This window comes from Salmo salar, chromosome 14 (assembly GCF_965601325.2).
Source record: "Salmo salar chromosome 14, fSalSal1, whole genome shotgun sequence".
Taxonomy (NCBI): Eukaryota; Metazoa; Chordata; class Actinopteri; order Salmoniformes; family Salmonidae; genus Salmo; species Salmo salar.
This window is the reverse complement of record NC_138304.1, coordinates 102760741-102785796: the sequence shown is the minus strand read 5'-3', so window position 1 is coordinate 102785796 and position 25056 is coordinate 102760741. Positions and strand designations below refer to the sequence as shown.

Sequence of the window (25056 nt, the reverse complement as noted above, 5' to 3'; positions counted from 1 at the left end):
TGCATGGTATCAGGGTTAATTCTGCATGGTATCAGGGTCAATTCTGCATGGTATCAGGGTTAATTCTGCATGGTATCAGGGTCAATTCTGCGTGGTATCAGGGTTAATTCTGCATGGTATCAGGGTCAATTCTGCATGGTATCAGGGTTAATTCTGCATGGTATCAGGGTCAATTCTGCATGGTATCAGGGTTAATTCTGCATGGTATCAGGGTTAATTCTGCATGATATCAGGGTTAATGCATATTCTCGTTTCTGGGCAACAGTAGTAACTAGTTTAAATCGGGTATGTTTTTTTATCCGGCCATGCAAATACTGCCCCCTAGCCCCAACAGGTTAAATCGCCTTGCCTAACGATTGCGTCTGAAGCTGGGCTTACAACTAGGCTATCCTCACCATAAGGCGATAGTTCTCCTGTATATTATGAGTACACCAACTGCAATTAGATGGCATAGCGTTATTGTTACTACTTAGCATTTTCTGCTGGTTGAGATCCTGTAGAACCATGGACGGGTAAAGCGTCCGGGTTGAAAAAAAACAAAGTTTGATTAAACAGTTATTAAAAGTAAAAACAAGATGTTTGGCAGGTAGCCAAGTAGAAAGCAACAGCACAGCAGCAAGGAGACAACGAGGAAGTGTGACGTGTGTTACTGTGAAGAAGGAGACATCAAATCTGGGACCGAGAGACAGACATACAGCTTCTATCTCCAGGAGATCAGACTATTAAACAGTCACCACTAACCGGCGGTCAATATCGGGTGTATGAGAGGCGAAGTCAGGCGCAGGAGAAAAGCGAAATGTAACCAAGCGCACTTTATTATAGTTCCGAAATACGAGAGCACTACATAAATAAAAATGCGCTCAAAACCACAGAACATAACCAATGTAAAGCGCGTAAATCAAACACCCCGAAAAAAACCATGAAACAGTTACACACAAAACATGATGGAAAAAAGAGGGTTAAATACAAGTAGATTGATTGGGGAAATGAAAACCAGGTGTGTATGGAAAAAAAGACAAGACAAATGGATAATAGAAAAAAATGGAGCGGCGATGGCTAGAAAGCCGGTGACGTTGATCGCCGAACGCCGCCCGAACAAGGAGAGGAGCCGACTTCGGTGGAAGTCGTGACACCGGCCTGTACCCTGCCCTGAACTTAGTCAGTGTTACTAAGCGACTACCACCTGGTACTCTACTCTGCACCTTAGAGACTGCAGGTCTCTTTAAACAATGTTTACATACTGTTTTACACACTTTATACAGTATGCATGGCTCATCCTATATAACTCTTCACATATTTATTGTCCATACTGTGTATACACAACACTCACATACATACAAGTATATATTATATATTCCGGACTCTGGTCCGGAATCTAATTTCCTGCATTTCTATCCATTTTGCTATGGTGTTTTGTACTGTGTATTTACAGTAAATACTGTATTATCAACATAGCTCATTCTAATATTTCTACTACTGTACGTTGTATTTTAGTTACATTGTCTATGTATATTTTCTTATATACTGGATTGTTGACATGGTTCAGTCTAATTGTATCTACTGCTGTACCTATCACTCATTGTATATCTTGTGTAATCCGGTGTTGATAGATATGTACGTATTGATTACATTTGGAATACTGTTACAGTGCTATTTCAGCTGTTAATTGGATTCGTTATGACATTTCTTGATTTCTTGTTGTGTTTTTTTATTTTTATTAAAATGTTTGGTTATTTGTGTACTTGTTTGACATTTTACTGCATTGTTAGGAGATAGTCAAATAAGCAGTTCGCTGCACCCGCTATAAGATCTGCTTACCTGTGTACGTGTCCAATAAACTTTGACTTGTTTAGATTTTTACAGCCTAATCAGCTGTCTGGAGGGAGGGAGGGAGGGAGGGAGGTAGGGAGGGTGAGAGAGAGGAAGAGCGGGAGAGAGAGGCATGGAGTGGGAGAGGAGAGAGAGAGAGAAGGAGGTAGGAGAGGGGGAGTGAGAGAGGGAGGGAGGGAGAGAGAAATAAAGGAGGTAGAGCGAGGGAGAAAGAGAGCGAGAGAGACAGGAGGTAGCACTAGGGATGGGGAGAGAGAGAGAGAGAGACAGGAGGTAGAGCGAAGGAGAGAGAGAGAGAGACAGGAGGTAGAGCAAAGGAGAGAGAGAGAGAGACAGGAGGTAGAGGAAAAGGAGACAGACATAAAGAGAAAGAGAAAGACAGGTGCTAGATTGTGGGTAGAAAGTGGAGAAGAGGAAGTGTTGAGAGAGAGATTGTGGGACAGAGAAAGTCAGCAAGAGGAGGAGAGATAATGAGACAGACAGTCAGAAAGAGGAGGAGGGGTAATGAGACAGACAGTCAGAAAGAGGAGGAGAGAAAGATAATGAGACAGAGACAGTCAGCAAGAGGAGGAGAGATAATGAGACAGAGACAGTCAGAAAGAGGAGGAGAGAGAGATAATGAGACAGAGACAGTCAGCAAGAGGAGGAGGAATGATAATGAGACAGACAGTCAGAAAGACAGCATGACGTTTGAAGGAATGGTGTAATCCTATGGAGAGGTTGACAATGTGTCTGCTGTAGGAAGTATTAAGCCCCTCCCTGGTTGTTGTGTGTTAATAGGTCCTTGATTAGACAGTTCCTTTGATTTGATCTCATGTCAAATCTATTGTGGTTGTTCAGGAAAAGTAATGATGAAATACTTCATGAACTAGTAAACTAACTGAGTCATTTAAGTTGAAGACCTAGTAATCTCTCTCTTAATTCAATTTATATTCAAGGGGCTTTATTGGCATGGGAAACATACAGTATGTTTACATTGCCAAAGCAAGTGGAAAAGATAAACAAAAGTGAAATAAGCAATCAGAAATAAACAGTGAACATTACACTCACAAAAGTTCCCACAAAATGTTGACATTTCAAATGTCATATTATATTCAAGGGGCTTACAATGTTGCAATGATGTGCAAATAGTTAAAGTACTTAAGGGAAAATAAATAAAAATAAATGTGGGTTGTATTTACAATGGTGTTTGTTCTTTACTGGTTGACCTTTTCTTGTGGCAAAAGGTCACAAATCTTGTTTCTGTGATGGAACACTGTGGTATTTCACCCAGTAGATATGGGAGTTTATCAAAATAGGATTTGTTTTGAATTCTTTGTGGATCTGTGTAATCTGAGGGAAATATGTGTCTCTAATATGGTCATACATTTGGCAGGAGGTTAAGAAGTGCAGCTCAGTTTCCACCTCATTTTGTGGGCAGTGTGCACGTAGCCTGTCTTCTATTGAGAGCCAGGTCTGCTTCGGCAGCCTTCCTCAATAGAAATGCTCACTGAGTCTGTACATAGTCAAAGATTCCCTTCATTTAGGATCAGTCACAGTGGTCAGGTATTCTGCCGTTCTGCGACTGCCATTCTGCGACTGTTTAGGACCAAATAACATTCTAGTGTGTGTGTGTGCCTGCGTGTGTGCGCGTGCATGTGCATGTGTGTGTGTGCGTGTAGGTGTGTGCATATGCAGAACAGACCAGGTTCCAGACCTCTCTCCCAGGAGGAGTTGTTGTAAGTGTCTCTCTTCCCGAAAAAAGCTACTGAATTGTTCACTGACCCAGTTAGGACCCTTTAGTTTGACACTGTGAGTGGTGTGTACAGACAGTGGCTGACAGATCAACTACACACACAACACAAGACAGCACCACCTCCCCTCCCCTCCCCTCTACCCCTTCCTACCCCTACCCCTTCCTTCCCACCTACCCCCCTATCCCTCCCTACCTCCCTACCCCTTCCCACCTACCCCCCCGTCCCTCCCTACCCCTGCCCCTCCCTCCCGTCCCGTCCCTTCCCCCCTACCCCTACCCCTCCCTACCCCCTACCCCTTCCTACCCCTCCCTTACCCCGTCCCTCCCTACCCCTCCCCTCCCCCTTCCTACCCCTACCCTGCCCCTCCCTCCCCTCCCTTCCCCCCTACCCCTACCCCTCCCTACCCCCCTACCCCTTCCTACCCCTCCCCTCCCCGTCCCTCCCTACCCCTCCCTTCCCCTCCCCCTTCCTACCCCTACCCCTGCCCCTTCCTTCCCCCCTACCCCTACCCCTCCCTGCCCCCCTACCCATTCCTACCCCTCCCTTCCCCCGTCCGTCCCTCCCTACCCCTCCCCTTCCCCTTCCTACCCCTACCCCTGCCCCTCCCTCCCCTCCCTTCCCCCCTAACCCTACCCCTCCCTACCCCCTACCCCTTCCTACCCCTCCCTTCCCCCCATCCATCCCTACCCCACCCCTCCCTACCCCTCCCGAAAAATCTGGGTCCTAGATTTGAAAGTTGTCATCACTCTAGTTCTTTATCAAAGTGTTTCTAAACAGGTCGTCTGGGATAATTGCAGATATTTAAAGTTTGTGTTCTATTCAGAGATGTTGTGCATCACCTAGCCTTCCCCATCTAATTTACCATCTCTTCTTCAGTATTGTCCTCAGTTCCTTCTTCATCCTCCCATCCATCCCTCTAACAATGAGCATGTCTATTATCCTCCTTCTCTCCCTCCTTCTCTCCCTCTCTCCTTCCTTCATTCCCTCTCTCCCTCCTTCTCTCCTTCTCTCCCTCTCTCCTTCCTTCATTCCCTCTCTCCCTCCTTCTCTCCTCTCCCTCTCTCCTTCCTCCATTCCCTCTCTCCCTCCTTCTCTCCTTCTCTCCCTCTCTCCCTCCTTCATTCCCTCTCTCCCTCCTTCTCTCCCTCTCTCCTTCCTCCATTCTCTCTCCCTCCTTCTCTCCTTCTCTCCCTCTCTCCTTCCTTCATTCCCTCTCTCCCTCCTCTCCTCTCCCCTCTCTCCCTCCTTCATTCCCTCTCTCCCTCCTTCTCTCGCCTCTCTACCCCATTCTCTCTCTCTCTCCCTCCTTCATTCCCTCTCTCCCTCCTCTCCCCTCTCGACCCCATTCTCTTCCTCTCTTACACCTTCTCTCCCTCTATTCCAGGTTTAGGCAGTAATGATGAGGCTGTGTTGACGTCTACTACTGTTTCCCACAGCCCTGCACAGCAGTGATGGAACAACTATTATGACAATACACACATACAGGCAGATATGGACACACACACACACACACACACACACACACACACACACACACACACACACACACACACACACACACACACACACACACACACACACACACACACACACACACACCCCCCCCTAAACTTATGCATTCAAACTCACATGCACACACACATAATCACGTGTAGTGAGGTAGTGTGAGTTAGTGGTTGACAGTATATGTAGTCTCTGTAGAGACCAGATTAACTCTTCATTAGAGTGTTAGTGGGTGGTGTTAGTGGGTGGTGTTAGTGGTTGACAGTATATGTAGTCTCTGTAGAGACCAGATTAACTCTTCATTAGAGTTTTAGTGGGTGGTGTTAGTGGGTGGTGTTAGTGGGTGACAGTATATGTAGTCTCTGTAGAGACCAGATTAACTCTTCATTAGAGTGATAGTGTAACGGCTGTCGTTCTAATGAGACCAAGGTGCAGCAGAGGATGTGTTCATCTTACAAGATTTTAATGGAAAAAGAGAATACTATACAAAACGAAACCAAAAAACGACCAGCCACAGTTCTGTCAGGAAACAAACTAAACAGAAAACAATCACCCACAAACCCCAAAGGAAAAACAGGATGCCTATGTATGACTCCCAATCAGCAACAACGAACTACAGCTGTTCCTGATTGAGAGCCACACACGACCAACCAAAAAAACAAACCAACATAGAAAAATAAACATAGAACGCCCACCCATGTAACACCCTGGCCTAACCAAAAATAGAGAACTAAAAACCCCTCTCTATGGCCAGGGCATTACAGATAGTAGGTGGTGTTAGTGGGTGACAGTATGTGTAGTCTCTGTAGAGACCAGATTAACCCTTCATTAGAGTGTTAGTGGGTGGTGTTAGTGGGTGGTGTTAGTGGGTGGTGTTAGTGAGTGACAGTATGTGTACTCTGTAGAGACCAGATTAACCCTTCATTAGAGTGTTAGTGGGTGGTGTTAGTGGGTGGTGTTAGTGGGTGACAGTATGTGTACTCTGTAGAGACCAGATTAACCCTTCATTAGAGTGTTAGTGGGTGGTGTTAGTGGGTGGTGTTAGTGGGTGGTGTTAGTGGGTGACAGTATGTGTAGTCTCTGTAGAGACCAGAATAAGTCTTCATTAGAGCGATATTTCTTTACTGAGACTCAGGTCAAGGCCTACTAATACATATTGAACACGCACACACTCATGCATGCAAAATGCACACACACACACACACACACACACACACACGTTTTTCTAGAATAAATAAAACAGTGCTGGTGATGAGTAAATATGAATAAGGAAGTACGGCTTGCAGTATGATTGACGAAGCCCTGCCCAGTAAGTAGCTGGTTGGTCTTCATAGAGGAAACGTTGTGGATACATCTGACACTGATGCAGGTGTGTGTCAGTCTAATGATCAACGCTGACAACTCACTGATCTGTTTCCTCATGTTTCTCATTAAGCTAGGAGGTATGACTATCCATAACCAGCTGGGTTTAGTTTAGAGCTGTGACTATCCATAACCAGCTGGGTTTAGTTTAGAGCTGTGACTATCCATAACCAGCTGGGTTTAGTTTAGAGCTGTGACTATCCATAACCAGCTGGGTTTAGTTTAGAGCTGTGACTATCCATAACCAGCTGGGTTTAGTTTAGAGCTGTGACTATCCATAACCAGCTGGGTTTAGTTTAGAGCTGTGACTATCCATAACCAGCTGGGTTTAGTTTAGAGCTGTGACTATCCACAAAACACTGTGTTTAGTTTAGAGCTGTGACTATCCATAAACAGCTGGGTGGGTTTAGAGATGTGACTATCCACAACCATCTGGGTTTAGTTTAGAGCTGTGGCTATCCACAAAACACTGTGTTTAGTTTAGAGCTGTGACTATCCATAACCAGCTGGGTGGGTTTAGTTTAGAGCTGTGACTATCCATAAACAGCTGGGTTTAGTTTAGAGCTGTGACTATCCATAAACAGCTGGGTTTAGTTTAGAGCTGTGACTATCCATAACTAGCTGGGTTTAGTTTAGAGCTGTGACTATCCATAAACAGCTGGGTGGGTTTAGTTTAGAGCTGTGACTATCCACAAAACACTGTGTTTAGTTTAGAGCTGTGACTATCCACAAACAGCTGGGTGGGTTTAGTTTAGAGCTGTGACTATCCACAACCAGCTGGGTTTAGTTTAGAGCTGTGACTATCCACAAAACACTGTGTTAAGTTTAGAGCTGTGACTATCCACAACCAGCTGGGTTTAGTTTAGAGCTGTGACTATCCATAACCAGCTGGGTTTAGTTTAGAGTTGTGACTATCCACAAACAGCTGGGTTTAGTTTAGAGCTTGTTAGATATTACTGCGCGGTCGAAACTAGAAGCACAAGCATTTCGCTACACTCGCAATAACATCTGCTAACCATGTGTATGTGACCAATGCAATTTGATTTGATTTGAGGATAGAACAGCAATGGAACACTTGTTTCCCTTTGTGGTGTCTGTTTTTATTTACTGTGTTTGACACCTGTCTGTTTTTATTTACTGGTATGATGACAAATAGTGTTTATGAGCACAAGTGCAACATTTGTATAAAAACATTTGAAATAAAGGTTTTGAGAGAGAACAACATATTTAGATGGAGATTCAATTAGGAAAGCGTTAGGTGATTCATTTCATGTTGGAGGAAAAAGCTTTAGAAATCAAAGTACACTCAAGGATTTGGATTGAGAACAATTTCCGCCGAAATGGGACGTTATCCATCTTAACTCTGGCTCCGCATCTTAATGCTAATGTGTTGGGGAGTGTGTGTGTGTGTATGTGGTGTGTGTGTGTGTGTGTGTGTGTATGTGGTGTGTGTGTGTGTGTGTGTGTGTGTGTGTGTGTGTGTGTGTGTGTGTGTGTGTGTGTGTGTGTGTGTGTGTGTGTTGACTCCAGAAACCTCAAACATAACTCTACTTTGACTCCAGAAACCTCAAACCTACCTCTACTCTGACTCCAGAAACCTCAAAACTACCTCTACTCTGACTCCAGAAACCTCAAACCTACCTCTACTCTGACTCCAGAAACCTCAAAACTACCTCTACTCTGACTCTGACTCCAGAAACCTCAGACCTACCTCTTCTCTGACTCCAGAAACCTCAAACCTAACTCTACTCTTACTCTGACTCCAGAAACCTCAGACCTACCTCTTCTCTGACTCCAGAAACCTCAAACCTAACTCTACTCTGACTCCAGAAACCTCAAACCTAACTCTCCTCTGTCTCCAGAAACCTCAAACCTAACTCTACTCTGACTCCAGAAACCTCAAAGCTACCTCTTCTCTGACTCCAGAAACCTCAAACCTAACTCTACTCTGACTCCAGAAACCTCAAACCCAACTCTACTCTGACTCCAGAAACCTCAAACCTAACTCTACTCTGACTCCAGAAACCTCAAACCTACCTCTACTCTGACTCCAGAAACCTCAAACCTAACTCTACTCTGACTCCAGAAACCTCAAACCTACCTCTTCTCTGACTCCAGAAACCTCAAACCTACCTCTACTCTGACTCCTGAAACCTCAAACCTAACTCTACTCTGACTTTGACTCTGACTCCAGAAACCTCAAACCTACCTATTTTCTGACTCCAGAAACCTCAAACCTAACTCTACTCTGACTCCAGAAACCTCAAACCTAACTCTACTCTGACTCCAGAAACCTCAAACCTAACTCTACTCTGACTCCAGAAACCTCAAACATAACTCTACTCTGACTCCATAAACCTCAAAACTACCTCTTCTCTGACTCCAGAAACCTCAAACCTAACTCTACTCTGACTCCAGAAACCTCAAACCTACCTCTACTCTGACTCCTGAAACATCAAACCTAACTCTACTCTGACTCTGACTCCAGAAACCTCAAACCTACCTCTTCTCTGACTCCAGAAACCTTCAAACTAACTCTACTCTGACTCCAGAAACCTCAAACCTAACTCTGCTCTGACTCCAGAAACCTCAAACCTACCTCTTCTCTGACTCCAGAAACCTCAAACCTACCTCTAGCCTGACTCCTGAAACCTCAAACCTACCTCTTCTCTGACTCCAGAAACCCCAAACCTACCTCTTCTCTGACTCCAGGAACCCCAAACCTAACTCTACTCTGACTCCAGAAACCCCAAACCTAACTCTTCTCTGACTCCAGGAACCCCAAACCTAACTCTACTCTGACTCTGACTCCAGAAACCTCAAACCTAACTCTACTCTGACTCCAGAAACCTCAAACCTAACTCTGCTCTGACTCCAGAAACCTCAAACCTACCTCTTCTCTGACTCCAGAAACCTCAAACCTACCTCTAGCCTGACTCCTGAAACCTCAAACCTAACTCTACTCTGACTCTGACTCCAGAAACCTCAAACCTACCTCTTCTCTGACTCCAGAAACCTCAAACCTAACTCTACTCTGACTCCAGAAACCCCAAACCTACCTCTTCTCTGACTCCAGGAACCCCAAACCTAACTCTACTCTGACTCCAGAAACCCCAAACCTAACTCTTCTCTGACTCCAGGAACCCCAAACCTAACTCTACTCTGACTCTGACTCCAGAAACCTCAAACCTAACTCTACTCTGACTCCATAAACCTCAAATCTACCTCTTCTCTGACTCCAGAAACTTCAAACCTAACTCTACTCTGACTCCAGAAACCTCAAACCTACCTCTTCTCTGACTCCAGAAACCTCAAACCTAACTCTACTCTGACTCCAGAAACCTCAAACCTAACTCTACTCTGACTCCAGAAACCTCAAACCTAACTCTACTCTGACTCCAGAAACCGCAAACCTACCTCTTCTCTGACTCCAGAAACCTCAGACCTACCTCTACTCTGACTCCTGAAACCTCAAACCTACCTCTACTCTGACTCTGACTCCAGAAACCTCAAACATACCTCTTCCCTGACTCCAGAAACCTCAAACCTAACTCTACTCTGACTCCAGAAACCTCAAACCTAACTCTACTCTGACTCCAGAAACCGCAAACCTACCTCTTCCCTGACTCCAGAAACCTCAAACATACCTCTTCCCTGACTCCAGAAACCTCAAACCTAACTCTACTCTGACTCCAGAAACCTCAAACCTAACTCTACTCTGACTCCAGAAACCTCAAACCTAACTCTACTCTGACTCCAGAAACCGCAAACCTACCTCTTCTCTGACTCCAGAAACCTCAGACCTACCTCTACTCTGACTCCTGAAACCTCAAACCTACCTCTACTCTGACTCTGACTCTGACTCCAGAAACCTCAAACATACCTCTTCCCTGACTCCAGAAACCTCAAACCTAACTCTACTCTGACTCCAGAAACCTCAAACCTAACTCTACTCTGACTCCAGAAACCGCAAACCTACCTCTTCCCTGACTCCAGAAACCTCAAACATACCTCTTCCCTGACTCCAGAAACCTCAAACCTAACTCTACTCTGACTCCAGAAACCTCAAACCTAACTCTACTCTGACTCCAGAAACCTCAAACCTAACTCTACTCTGACTCCAGAAACCTCAAACATACCTCTTCCCTGACTCCAGAAACCTCAAACCTAACTCTACTCTGACTCCAGAAACCTCAAACCTACCTCTTCCCTGACTCCAGAAACCTCAAACCTAACTCTACTCTGACTCCTGACACGGAGGAACACCAAAGGACTTCTGTCTCTTTCCTTCCCACTCATCCGTCTGTCTCATCACCCTCTTTCTCATCTCTCAATCTCATCTCTCGATCTCTCCTTTATTTCCTGTCTATTGTTCTCCTGCTAATTAACCCTACTGCGTGTGTGTGTGTAAAACCACTCTGAAACAACATCATTATCACACCCTGTTTGAAGTGTTTCCCCCCTCTCCCTCTCCTCTGCCTCATCTGTCGATTTCTCTTCTCTCGCTTCTCTCTCTTCTCCCTCATCGCTACTTCCTTGGCAGGTGCAGAGAGAGGGAGTTTCTCCCTCATCGGTACTTCCTTGGCAGGCGCAGTGAGAGGGAGATTGAGTCAGGAGGAGAAAAAGACATGAAGGGAGCGAGGGAAGAGGAGGAGGAAGAACAGAGAACAGAGAAGAGGAGAGGAGACAGGGAGATAGTGTTGGCTAGATTAGCATACCACACATGGCAAGGGTTGAGATTGGGTCTGAAGCAGAAGTTGATTTGCATATTCAATAGTGGTTGGCAAGTGTATGGGTTGTGTGTGTGTTTGTGTGTGTTGTTTGTGTGTGTGTTTGTGTGTGTGTGTGTGTGGTAGGGGAGAATGTGATCTTGACTACATCCATGTTACTGGAACAGAGAGAGAGAGAGAGAGAGAATATATATTTAGAGAGAGAGAAAGACAGAGCTATTGAGAAAGGCCGCCGTAGGCAGACCTGGCTCTCAAGAGAAGACAGGCTATGTGCACACTGCCCACAAAATGAGGTGGAAACTGAGTCACACTTTCTATCCTCCTTCCAAATGTATGACCATATTAGAGAAACATATTTCCCTCAGATTACACAGACTCACAAAGAATTTGAAAACAAACCCAATTTTGATAAACTCCCATATCTAATGGGTGAAATCCCACAGTGTGACATCACAGCAACAAGATTTGTGATCTGTTGCCACAAGAAAAGGGCAACCAGTGAAGAACAAACACATACAACCTATATTTGTGTTGCCTTATTTCCCCTTTTTGCACATCATTACAACACTGTATATATACATAATATGACATTTGAAATGTCTTTATTATTTTGGAACTTCCGTGAGTGTAATGTTTACTATTAATTTGTATTGTTTATTTAACTTTTGTTTAATTTCTTCTTCACTTGCTTTGGCAATGTTAACATTTGTTTCCCATGCCAATAAAGCCCCTTAAATTGAATTGAATTGAGAGAGAGAGAGAAAGAGAGAGAGAGAGAGAGAGAGAGAGAGAGAGAGAGAGAGAGAGAGAGAGAGAGAGAGAGAGAGCAACACAATTAGACCCAACCAAATAATGTGAAAACAAAAAAATTGTGACTGACCTAAACTTAAGGAAAGCTTTGACTATGTACAGACTCAGTGACCATAGCCTTGCTATTGAGAAAGGCCGCCGTAGACAGACCTGGCCCTCAAGAGAAGACAGGCTATGTGCACACTGCCCACAAAATGAGGTGGAAACTGAGCCGCACTTCCTAACCTCCTGCCAAATGTATGACCATATTAGAGACACATATTTCCCTCAGATTACACAGATCCACAAAGAATTTAAAAAAATAATCTAATTTTGATAAACTCCAACCTTTTCTTGCAATCTATTGCCACAAGAAAAGGGCAACAACTGAATAACATACACCACTGTAAATAAAACCCATATTTATCTATTTTCCCTTTAGTGCGTTAACTATTTGCACATCATTACAACACTGTGCATAGACATAATATGATATTTGAAATGTCTCTGTTATTTTGGAACTTGTGTGAGTGTAGTGTTAACTTTTCAAGTTTTATTGTTTATTTCACTTTTGTGTATTATCTATTTCACTTGCTTTGACAATGTTAACATATGTTTCCCATGCCAAAAAAAAAGCCCCTTAAATTCAAATTGAAATAGAATTGAGAGAGAAAGACTGGAGAAGCAGCGAAACTAAAGGAGAGAACGATAGATAAATGAAAGAGTGGGAAAGAAACAGGAGAAATAGACTAACAGAGTTATCAGACAGACAACTTGATTACGTTATTCTTTCAGTAATGACTTTTCTCACTGCCTATTAGTGACGGCTTGGTGAGCAACCAAGACACCTAGCATCAATTAAGGGAAAGGTACATCTGTTGTGATGTTTGATTGACACGTGTTGTTTCCAGTCATTTGCTGATCTGTGTCAGCTGATGAGAGGAATGTGGGGCTGTCAGTGATACAGATGTAGCTCATTACCACAAACGTAGTGAATACAGGACACATTCCTCTTCAGGAACACAGTGTCTCTAATAAACACTAGATATATGGTATACCACTTTCTCTTTTTCGCTCTCTTCAGCATCGGACTTCAGGGTACAGATATTGTATTCTTCTTAGAGAGAACCCAGTTCCCTCATTTGTGTGGTGTGTCATAAATGGATCCACAGAGGTCTATGGGTTGGGGCTATTGTTGTGGTTCAGTGGGTTATCTCTGTCGTGAGAACATATATATATATAGACTTGTGCGCAGGCACCCACGCAACACACACACACACACACACAAACACACACAACACACACACACACACACACACACACACACACACACACACACACACACACACACACACACACACACACACACACACACACACACACACACACACACACACACCAGATGCAGTGGCCTACTGTTGATGGAGATCTCCCTGAAGGGAAACAGAATCTGCCACATTTCCTGGCCTGAATATATCGATCTAATTCATTCATTTAACCTTTATTTAGTAATTGAATTATGTTTTACATGATCATCTAGGTCTATGCTCAACATGATGTCCTGATGACTGAAAAAAACGATGAGGAGGTCAGAGAACTGTCAGTGTGGTGCCAGGACAACAACCTCTCCCTCAACGTGAGCAAGACAAAGGAGATGATTGTAGACTACAGGAAAAGGCGGGCCGAACAAGCCCACATTAACATCGACGGGGCTGTAGTGAAGCGGGTCGAGAGTTTCAAGTTCCTTGGTGTCCACATCACCAACAATCTATCATGGTCCAAACATACCAAGACAGTCGTGAAGAGGGCACGACAATACCTTTTCCCCCTCAGGAGACTGAAAAAATTTGGCATAGGTCCCCAGATCCTCAAAAAGTTCTACAGCTGCACCATCGAGAGCATCCTGACCTGGTATGGCAACTGCTCGGCATCCTACCGTAAGGCGCTACAGAGGGTAATGCGTACGGCCAAGTACATCACTGGGGCCGAGCCTCCTGTCATCCTGGACCACTATACCAGGCGGTGGCAGGGAAATGCCCAATTTCTTTTAAAGACTCAAGCAACCCAAGTCATAGTGTTCACTCTGCTACCCACGGCAAGAGGTACTGGAGCGTTAAGTCTAAGTCCAAAAGGATCCAAAACAGCTTCTACCCCTAAGCCATAAGACTGCAGAACAATTAATCAAATTGGCACCTGGCCTATTTGCATTGACCCCCACTCCCACTTTTTTTTTTACGCTGCTGCTACTCTCTGTTATTATCTATGTATAGTCACTTTAACTCTACCTACATGTACATGTTACCTCAATTACCTCAACTAACCTGTACCCCCTGTATATAGCCTCATTACTAACCGGTGCCCCCGCACATTGACTCTGTACCGGTACCCCTTGTATATAGCCTCGCTTGTTATTTTACTGTGTTACTTTTTTTACTTTAGTTTATTTAGTAACTATTTTCTTAACTCTTATTTTCTTAAAACTGCATTGTTGGTTTAAGAGGTTCTGCTGATTGAATTTGTATTAACCACTGACAACCCACCGTACCAGGCCACTGACAGCCCACCGTACCAGGCCACTGACAACCCACCGTACCAGGCCACTGACAACCCACCGTACCAGGCCACTGACAACCCACCGTACCAGGCCACTGACAACCCACCGTACCAGGCCACTGACAACACACCGTACCAGGCCACTGACAACACACCGTACCAGGCCACTGACAACACACTGTACAAGGCCACTGACAACCCACCGTACCAGGCCACTGACAACACACCGTACCAGGCCACTGACAACCCACCGTACCAGGCCACTGACAACACACCGTACCAGGCCACTGACAACACACCGTACCAGGCCACTGACAACACACTGTACCAGGCCACTTACAGCCCACCTGTTTGGTGTATTAGTTAGACAGTATCCTGGTGTTGACATTCAGTTTTCTCAGTCTGGTGTATTAGTTAGACAGTATCCTGGTGTTCTCATTCATTTGACTCAGTCTGTGCAGGAGGTCCAGTCATTGTTGGCATGTTTTATTGATGTTCTGAGTGTTGGCATTAAAAGAGAGTGTGCTGTCCATGATGGTTCCCAGGCACTTAAAACTCCCCACTCTCTCTACCTTTTCACCACCCAGGACTAGGTGGCTCACTGGGTCTGCCTTCTTCTGGAAATCAATGAGCTGTTGTTTTGTTTTGATGATTTTGATTGTGAGGTAATTTGTTATTGCACCGGTAATGATTAATGAACCCTGTTTTTCTTCTGTTTGGAAATGCGGTGTCATCTGAGAGGTGGATAAGGGCGGTGTCATCTGAGAGGTGGATAAGGGCGGTGTCATCTGAGAGGTGGATAAGGGCGGTGTCGTCTGAGAGGTGGATAAGGGCGGTGTCATCTGAGAGGTGGATAAGGGCGGTGTCATCTGAGAGGTGGATAAGGGCGGTGTCATCTGAGAGGTGGATAAGGGCGGTGTCATCTGAGAGGTGGATGGTGTCATCGTCATATCCTTTTAAGGATCGAACCATTTTTTTTTCAATTTCCTGCCTAAAATGACATACCCAAATCTTTTCTGCCTGTAGCTGAGGACCTGAAGCAAGGATGTGCATATTCTTGATACTATTTGAAGGAAACACTTGGAAGTTTGTGGAAATGTGAAATTAATGTATGAGAATATAACCGATTAGATCAGGTGAAAGATAATACAAATCAAACAGCAGGGGTTCAAATTGTAGAACCCAGTGCCTACATTTGAATATAAACATGGATTTTATCAAACAAAACTATACTACATTTTATCTCTGGGACCATCAGGATGACAAATCAGAGAAAGATTACTGAATGCAAGTACATTATTTACCTTCAGAGGTAAATGTATCAAACCAGTTGCCATGATAAAAGTTTTGTGTTGTTGTGCACTCTCCTCAAACAATAGCATGGTATATTTTCACTGTAATAGCTACAGTAAATTGGACAGTACAGTTAGATTAACATGAATTTAAGCTTTCTGCCCATATAAGACATGTCTAGGTCCTAGAAAGTCGGCTGTTACTTACAACGTCATTCTAGTCACATTAGCGCATGTTAGCAACAACCATCCCGGTTTAGGGACACCGATCCCGTAGAGGATATTTCACTGCCAAGCAGTCCCCGTCTGAGCCACTCAGGTCATTGGTTTATGTTTAGAATAGTCCTGGAGAGATGACAGTTCCTTGGGGGGAACCAGTAGATGTACACCAGTGGAGGCTCCTCAGAGGAAAAAGGGGAGGACCATCCTCCTCAGTGAATTTCATAAAAAGAAAATAGTGAAATATAAAAAAGTTCTCATTTTTAGATAAAACTATTCTAAAAATATTCACTTCACCAAATATTTTATTAAAAAACACACTCCAAAGAAGGTCTACAGTAGCCTCAACAGGACTCTGTAAGGTAGCACCCTGGTGTAGCCGGAGGACAGCTAGCTTCCGTCCTCGTCTGGCTACATTGACTCCAATACAAAACCAAGGAGTCTCTTGGTTCTTACCCCCTTCCATAGACTTACAGAGTAATTATGACAACTTTTGGGGGATGTCTTTCAACCTATCAGAGATTTGCAGCATAAACTGACATATTGTCCACCCAATCAAAGGATCAGAGAATTAATCAGACTGTTGATTGTTGATTGTGTTGTGTGAAATGTTGTCCCACTTCTCTTCAATGGCTGTGCAAAGTTTCTGGATATTGGTGGGAACTGGAACACACTGCTATACACGTCAACCCAGAGCATCTCAAACCTGCTCAATGGGTGATGACATGTCTGGTGAGTATGCAGGCCATGGAAGAACTGGGACATTTTCAGTTTCTAGGAATTGTGTACAAATCCTTGGGACATGGGGCTGTGCGTTATCACGCTGGAACATGAGGTGATGATGACGGATGAAAAGAAATGAAGACGGGCCTCAGGATCTCGTCACGGTATCTTTTTGAATTCAATTTGCCATCGATAAAATGAAATTGCCTTCATTGTCTGTAGCTTATGCATGCCCATAGCATAACCCCACCTCCACCATGGGGCACTCTGTTTACAACGTAGACATCAGCACATGCTGTTTGCCATCTGCCTGGTACAGTTCTCCAGCGTGCCAGTGGCCATCAAAGGTGAGCGTTTGCCCACTGAAGTCGGTTACGACGCCGAACTGCAGTCAGGTCAAGACCCTGGTGAGGACAACAAGCATGCAGGTGAGCATGCATGGTTTCTGACAATTTGTACAGAAATTCTTCAGTTGTGCAAACCCTCAGATATATCAGCTGTCTAGGTGGCTGGTGATGTAGTCGGATGTGGAAGTCCTGCGTTAGCGTGGTTACATGTGGTCCACGGTTGTGAGGCCGGTTGGACATACTGATAAATTGTCTTAAACAATATTGGAGGCGGCTTATGGTAGAGAAATTAACATTCAATTCTCTGGCAACACCTCTGGTGGACATTCCTGCAGTCAGTGTGCTCTGAGAGGGAGCTGTTATCAGAGTTAAGAAGATGTGAGCTCATCTGAGTATTCCTTCAGGAGCTATACCTTGATGTTGTCTGGTTATTTGTTGAAGACCTGTCTCACCTCCTCATCTGGTGGCAGCCCTATCTTTTTTACACTCTCTCTCTCTCTCTCTCTCTCTCTCTTTCTTTCTCACTCACTCTCACCTTAACACACACAATCTCTCTCTCTCTCTCTCTCTCTCTCTCTCTCTCTCTCTCTCCCCCACTCACTCTTTCACACACACTCTCACTCTCTCTCTCTCTCACTCACTCCTTAACACACTCTCTCTCTTTCTCTCTCTCTCACTCCTTTTCACTCTCACTCTCTCTCTCTCTCACTCCTTTTTACACACACACACACTCTCTCTCTCTCACTCCTTTTCACACACACACTCTCTCTCTCTCTCTCTCCACTCCTTTTCCACGCACACTCTCTCTCTCTCTCACTCCTTTTCACACACACTCTCTCTCTCACACTCCTTTTCACACACACTCTCTCACCCCTTTACCCTCTCTCTCTCTCTCTCTAACTCCTTTTCACACTCTCTTTCTCTCTCTCTCTCACTCCTTTTCACACTCTCACTCTCTCTCCAATTCAGGGCTTTATTGGCATGGGGAACATATATATTAACATTGCCAAAGCAAGTGAAGTAGATAATAAACAAAACTGAAATAAACAATAAAAAATTACTGTGTATGCTAGCTACCTTCTAATGAACTGTGATTGTTGATTTGACTTGATTATTACTGATATTTATAATGTACTGTGATGTTGAGGGAGCTAGCACACAAGAATGTCACTACCTCTATTATACCTGCTGTAAACTGTGTACGTGTACATTCAATTTTTATCTAACTGTTTTCCCTCCCTCCCTCTCTCTTTCTCTTTCTAGGCCAGACACATACAGACAGTGTATGATCCCTGCAGGCGAAATCCATCCTCTGTAAGGTCCAATCTCCCAGCCCTACAAGCCAATGAAGCGTAGCAGAGGAGAGGAAGAGGAACACTTTATTTTATTCGTACAGTCTCTCCATCCAAATGGAGTCCTCTAAAGGAGTTATGTTAAGACAGATGACAAGATGGAGTCCTCTAAAGGAGTTATATTAAGACAGATGACAAGATGGAGTCCTCTAAAGGAGTTATGTTAAGACAGATGACAAGATGGAGTCCTCTAAAGGAGTTATGTTAAGACAGATGACAAGATGGAGTCCTCTAAAGGAGTTATGTTAAGACAGATGACGAGATGGAGTCCTCTAAAGGAGTTATGTTAAGACAGATGACAAGATGGAGTCCTCTAAAGGAGTTATGTTAAGACAGATGACGAGATGTAGTCCTCTAAAGGAGTTATGTTAAGACAGATGACAAGATGGAGTCCTCTAAAGGAGTTATATTAAGACAGATGACAAGATGGAGTCCTCTAAAGGAGTTATGTTAAGACAGATGACAAGATGGAGTCCTCTAAAGGAGTTATGTTAAGACAGATGACAAGATGGAGTCCTCTAAAGGAGTTATGTTAAGACAGATGACAAGATGGAGTCCTCTAAAGGAGTTATGTTAAGACAGATGACAAGATGGAGTCCTCTAAAGGAGTTATATTAAGACAGATGACAAGATGGAGTCCTCTAAAGGAGTTATGTTAAGACAGATGACAAGATGGAGTCCTCTAAAGGAGTTATATTAAGACAGATGACAAGATGGAGTCCTCTAAAGGAGTTATATTAAGACAGATGACAAGATGGAGTCCTCTAAAGGAGTTATATTAAGACAGATGACAAGAGTCTGTGAACTCTTCCTCGTAATTAGCAACATGTCACATGAACTTACAGGTGTGTGTGTGCATGCGTGTGTGTGTGCATGCATGTGTGTGTGTGTGTGTATGTGTGTGTGTGTGTGTGCATGCGTTTGTGTGTGTGTACGTGTATCTGTGTCTGTCTTTCCACGTGCTACGACCTCCCAGGGAGACCCAGGGACAGATGGAACCAACGTCTACAAATCTCTTTAAGTATGTCCTAAATCACACCCTTATCCCTACTTAGTGTTCTACATTAGGGTTCTGGTCAAAAGTAGAGCCCCAGGTAAGGAATAGGTTGCGATTTGGGATGTAACTTTTGTGCCATGTCTCAGCTCTACAACATTAGAGCAAAGAAAGATAAATAGGCATATTGCCTGGCGCTCAGCAGGGAATACGACCCAGTCAATGGCCCTGTATATCCACGATAATACACTCACTTGTCTCACTGCCATTTTCCCCCCTGTAGAGATCATTTTACTCATTGTCATTGTGCTTCTGTTTCAAGAGACACAGACACACACACAGACACACACACACACACACACACACACACACACACACACACACACACACACACACACACACACACACACACACACACACACACACACACACACACACACACACACACACACAGACACACACACACACACACACACACACACACACACACACTAAATCAACCTCACCAGGTCGAACAGATTAAAGTCTTGACATGCATCCTAAATGGAAGCCTATTTTTAGTGCATAGGGTATAGGGAATAGGTTGCCATTTGGGATGCACCCTTGTGATAAATGAGAGATTTTAGACTGATCCCACTGGGCATTCCTCCTTATTGATAATAAGGGGTTGCAATCAGTTCCAACCCAATTTCCCCAGTAAAGAGTGTAATTACAGAAACATTAATTTACCATTTGATCCCCCAGCTATGATCCACTGTCCCCTTCTACATACTCAAGGAGAAGCTTTCTCCCTCCCTCTTCTGGACAGAATACAAATTACAGAGGTTCAGAAGGAGGGGACACAGGGGAGGGGGAAGGGGGGGATATAGAGAGAGAAAGAGAGAGAAAGAGAGAGAGAGATATCGAGAAAGAGGGAGAAGGGGGATAGAGAGAGAAAGTGAGAGAGAGACAAAGTGCAAGAAAGAGAAAGAGAGAGAAGAAGAAGGGCGGATAGAGAGAGATAGATTTTAGTTGTACGCTTATCCCCAAACCTCAAACCTTACCTCGACCATTCAGAGTTAATGCCTAAATTTAACCTTAAACTTTGGAACAACTTCGAAATTTGAAGTTCAGGAAACATGACGTTCAACATTTGAATGACACATTTTACCGTGAGACTGTGAGAGATGGTAGGTTTATATTTTGGTCTCTCCCACTCCCAACTATTGAAACCACATTTCCATAAACACACACACAAACACACACAGACACACAGACACACAGACACACACACGGGGACACACACACACACACACACACACACACACACACACACACACACACACACACACACACACACACACACACACACACACACACACACACACACACACACACACACACACACACACACACACAGGGCCATTGGGGGAAAGCTTTGAAACACAGACTCATGACAGGAAATAGGGGTGTGCTATATCGCTGCCTAACTAGAAGGTTAATAAGTGTGTGTGCATAGGGAGGTTGCTAATTGAGTATGTGTGTGTATGTGTGAACGTGTGTGTGTGAATGTGTGTGTGTGTGTGTGTGTGTGTGTGTGTGTGTGTGTGTGTGTGTGTGTGTGTGTGTGTGTGTGTGTGTGTGTGTGTGTGTGTGTGTGTGTGTGTGTGCTGTGTGTTTGTATCCATGTGTGTGTGTGTGTGTGTGTGTGTGTGTGTGTGTGTGTGTGTGTGTGTGTGTGTGTGTGTGTGTGTGTGTATGTGTCTGTGTGTTTGTGTCCGTGTGTGTGTGTGTGTGTGAGTCTGTGTATGTGTGTGTGTGTGTGTGTGTGTGTGTGTGTGTGTGTGTGTCCGTGTGTGTGTGTGTGTGTGTGTATGTGTGCGTGTGTGTGTGTGTGTGTGTGAGAATGTGTGTGTGTGTGTGTGTGTGTGTGTGTGTGTGTGTGTGTGTGTGTGTGTATACAGAGGTTGCTAACTGAGAGTGAACCTTATACATAATGCAGGAAGGGCAGTGTTAATATTCACCAGCTAAAGGGTTGTAACCTGGATTAGTCCGCTGCCATTTAGACCCTGAGGAACTCTGACGGAGATCTGAGCTTTACTCTGTCTGCTCATAAACTACAAACTAGCTATTACTGCTTATAAATCAGTTATATGATGTTTATTAACCAGTTGTATCATGTTTATAAACAGCTATATAATGCTTATAAACCAGTTAAATAATGCTTATAAACCAGTTATATCATGTTTATTAACCAGTTATATCATGTTTATAAACAGCTATATAATGCTTATAAACAGTTAAATAATGCTTATAAACCAGTTATATAATGCTTATAAACCAGTTATATAATGCTTATAAACCAGTTAAATAATGCTTATAAACCAGTTATATAATGCTTATAAACAGTTAAATAATGCTTATAAACCAGTTATATAATGCTTATAAACCAGTTATATAATGCTTATAAACAGTTAAATAATGCTTATAAACCAGTTAAATAATGCTTATAAACAGTTAAATAATGCTTATAAACCAGTTATATAATGCTTATAAACCAGTTATATAATGCTTATAAACCAGTTAAATAATGCTTATAAACCAGTTATATAATGCTTATAACAGGGCTCCGGGCAGCCGAGCGGAAATGGAGGAAAACTAGCCTCCCTGCGGACCTGGCATCTTTTCACTCCCTCCTCTCTACATTTTCCTCCTCTGTTTCTGCTGCTAAAGCCACTTTCTACCACTCTAACTTCCAAGCATCTGCCTCTAACCCTAGGAAGCTCTTTGCCACCTTCTCCTCCCTCCTGAATCCTCCTCCCCCTCCCCCCCTCCTCCCTCTCTGCGGATGACTTCGTCAACCATTTTGAAAAGAAGGTCGACGACATCCGATCCTCGTTTGTTAAGTCAAACGACACCGCTGGTCCTGCTCACATTGCCCTACCCTATGCTTTGACCTCTTTCTCCCCTCTCTCTCCAGATGAAATCTTGCGTCTTGTGACGGCCAGCCGCCCAACAACCTGCCCGCTTGACCCTATCCCCTCCTCTCTTCTCCAGACCATTTCCGGAGACCTTCCCCCTTACCTCACCTCGCTCATCAACTCATCCTTGACCGCTGGCTACGTCCCTTCCGTCTTCAAGAGAGCGAGAGTTGCACCCCTTCTCAAAAAAACTACACTCAATCCCTCCGATGTCAACAAATACAGACCAGTATCCCTTCTTTCTTTTCTCTCCAAAACTCTTGAACGTGCCGTCGTTCGCCAGCTCTCCTGCTATCTCTCTCAGAATGACCTTCTCAATCCAAATCAGTCAGGTTTCAAGGCTGGTCATTCAACTGAGACTGCTCTTCTCTGTGTGACGGAGGCTCTCCGCACTGCTAAAGCTAACTCTCTCTCCTCTGCTCTCATCCTTCTGACCTATCTGCTGCCTTTGATACTGTGAACCATCAGATCCTCCTCTCCACCCTCTCCAAGTTGGGTATCTCCGGCACGGCTCACTCTTGGATTGCGTCCTACCTGACAGGTCGCTCCTACCAGGTGGCATGGTGAGAATCTGTCTCCGCACCACATGCTCTCACCACTGGTGTCCCCCAGGGGTCAGGTCTAGGCCCTCTCCTATTCTCGCTATACACCAAGTCACTTGGCTCTGTCATATCCTCACATGGTCTCTCCTATCATTGCTACGCAGACGACACACAATTAATCTTCTCCTTTGCGCCTTCTGATAACCAGGTGGCGAATCGCATCTCTGCATGTCTGGCAGACATATCAGTGTGGATGACGGATCACCACCTCAAGCTGAACCTCGGCAAGACGGAGCTGCTCTTCCTCCCGGGGAAGGACTGCCCTTTCTATGATCTCGCCATCACGGTGGACAACTCCATTGTGTCCTCCTCCCAGAGTGCTAAGAGCCTCGGCGTGACCCTGGACAACACCCTGTCGTTCTCCGCTAACATCAAGGCGGTGACCCGATCCTGTAGGTTCATACTATACAACATTCGCAGAGTACGACCCTGCCTTACACAGGAAGCGGCGCAGGTCCTAATCCAGGCACTTGTCATCTCCCGTCTGGATTACTGCAACTCCCTGTTGGCGGGGCTCCATGCCTGTGCCATTAAACCCCTACAACTCATCCAGAACGCCGCAGCCCATCTGGTGTTCAACCTTCCCAAGTTCTCTCACGTCACCCCGCTCCTCCGCACACTCCACTGGCTTCCAGTTGAAGCTCGCATCTGCTACAAGACCATGGTGCTTGCCTACGGAGCTGTTCGGGGAACGGCACCTCCGTACCTTCAGGCTCTGATCAGGCCCTACACCCAAACAAGGGCACTGCGTTCATCCACCTCTGGCCTGCTGGCCCCCCTACCGCTGCGGAAGTTGTCAAAACTGTTTGCTGCTCTGGCACCCCAATGGTGGAACAAGCTCCCTCACGACGCCAGGACAGCGGAGTCAATCACCACCTTCCGGAGACACCTGAAACCCCACCTCTTTAAGGAATACCTGGGATAGGATATAGTAATCCTTCTAACCCCCCCCCCCCCCAAAAAAAAAATAGATTTAGATGTACTATTGTAAAGTGTCCATGGATCCTGGTTTCTATCCATGGATCCTGGTTTCTATCCATGGATCCTGGTTTCTATCCATGGTCCTGGTTTCTATCCATGGTCCTGGTTGCTGTCCATGGTCCTGGTTGCTGTCCATGGTCCTGGTTGCTGTCCATGAATCCTGGTTGCTGTCCATGGATCCTGGTTTCTATCCATGGATCCTGGTTTCTATCCATGGATCCTGGTTTCTATCCATGGATCCTGGTTTCTATCCATGGATCCTGGTTTCTATCCATGGATCCTTGTTTCTATCCATGGATCCTGGTTGCTGTCCATGGATCCTGGTTTCTATTCATGGATCCTGGTTTCTATCCATGGGTCCTGGTTTCTATTCATGGACCCTGGTTTCTATCCATGGATCCTGGTTTCTATCCATGGATCCTGGTTTCTATCCATGGATCCTGGTTGCTGTCCATGGTCAGGGTTACTTTCCGTTTTCCTGGTTGCTGTCCATGGATCCTGGTTTCTATTCATGGATCCTGGTTTCTATCCATGGGTCCTGGTTTCTATTCATGGATCCTGGTTTCTATTCATGGGTCCTGGTTTCTATTCATGGGTCCAGGTTTCTATCCATGGATCCTGGTTTCTATCCATGGATCCTGGTTTCTATCCATGGATCCTGGTTTCTGTCCATGGTCCTGGTTGCTGTCCATGGTCCTGGTTTCTGTCCATGGTCCTGGTTGCTGTCCATGGTCCTGGTTGCTGTCCATGGTCAGGGTTACTTTCCGTTTTCCTGGTTGCTGTCCATGGTCCTGATATTCCATATTAACTCCCATCACAATGTTCTGTATGTAAAAAAAGTCAAAGTGGGTGTCTCTATGATTGATGGAAATGTATATTTTTTCATAGAAGTGATAGTATATTTATTTACAGCCCTGTTGAAGTTTAAGAAATAACTATCAATTAGAGATTTATTAAGAATTGCGTTAGACCAACAGGGAAACTGGATAATTAATTATTACGCTCATTAAACAATGAGACTCACTCTATCTACGCCATTAACATTGGGGACTCAGAACATTTAGATATTCCTTGCTTCACTCT

The 25056-nt window shown here is 44.6% G+C and overlaps 1 pseudogene; it reads left to right on the top strand.

Annotated features, from left to right (window-relative positions):
• Positions 1–14870, top strand: part of LOC106591727 (glyoxalase domain-containing protein 4 pseudogene) — a 40857-nt pseudogene extending 25987 nt beyond the window's left edge.
• Positions 14871–25056: the final 10186 nt, after the last annotated feature.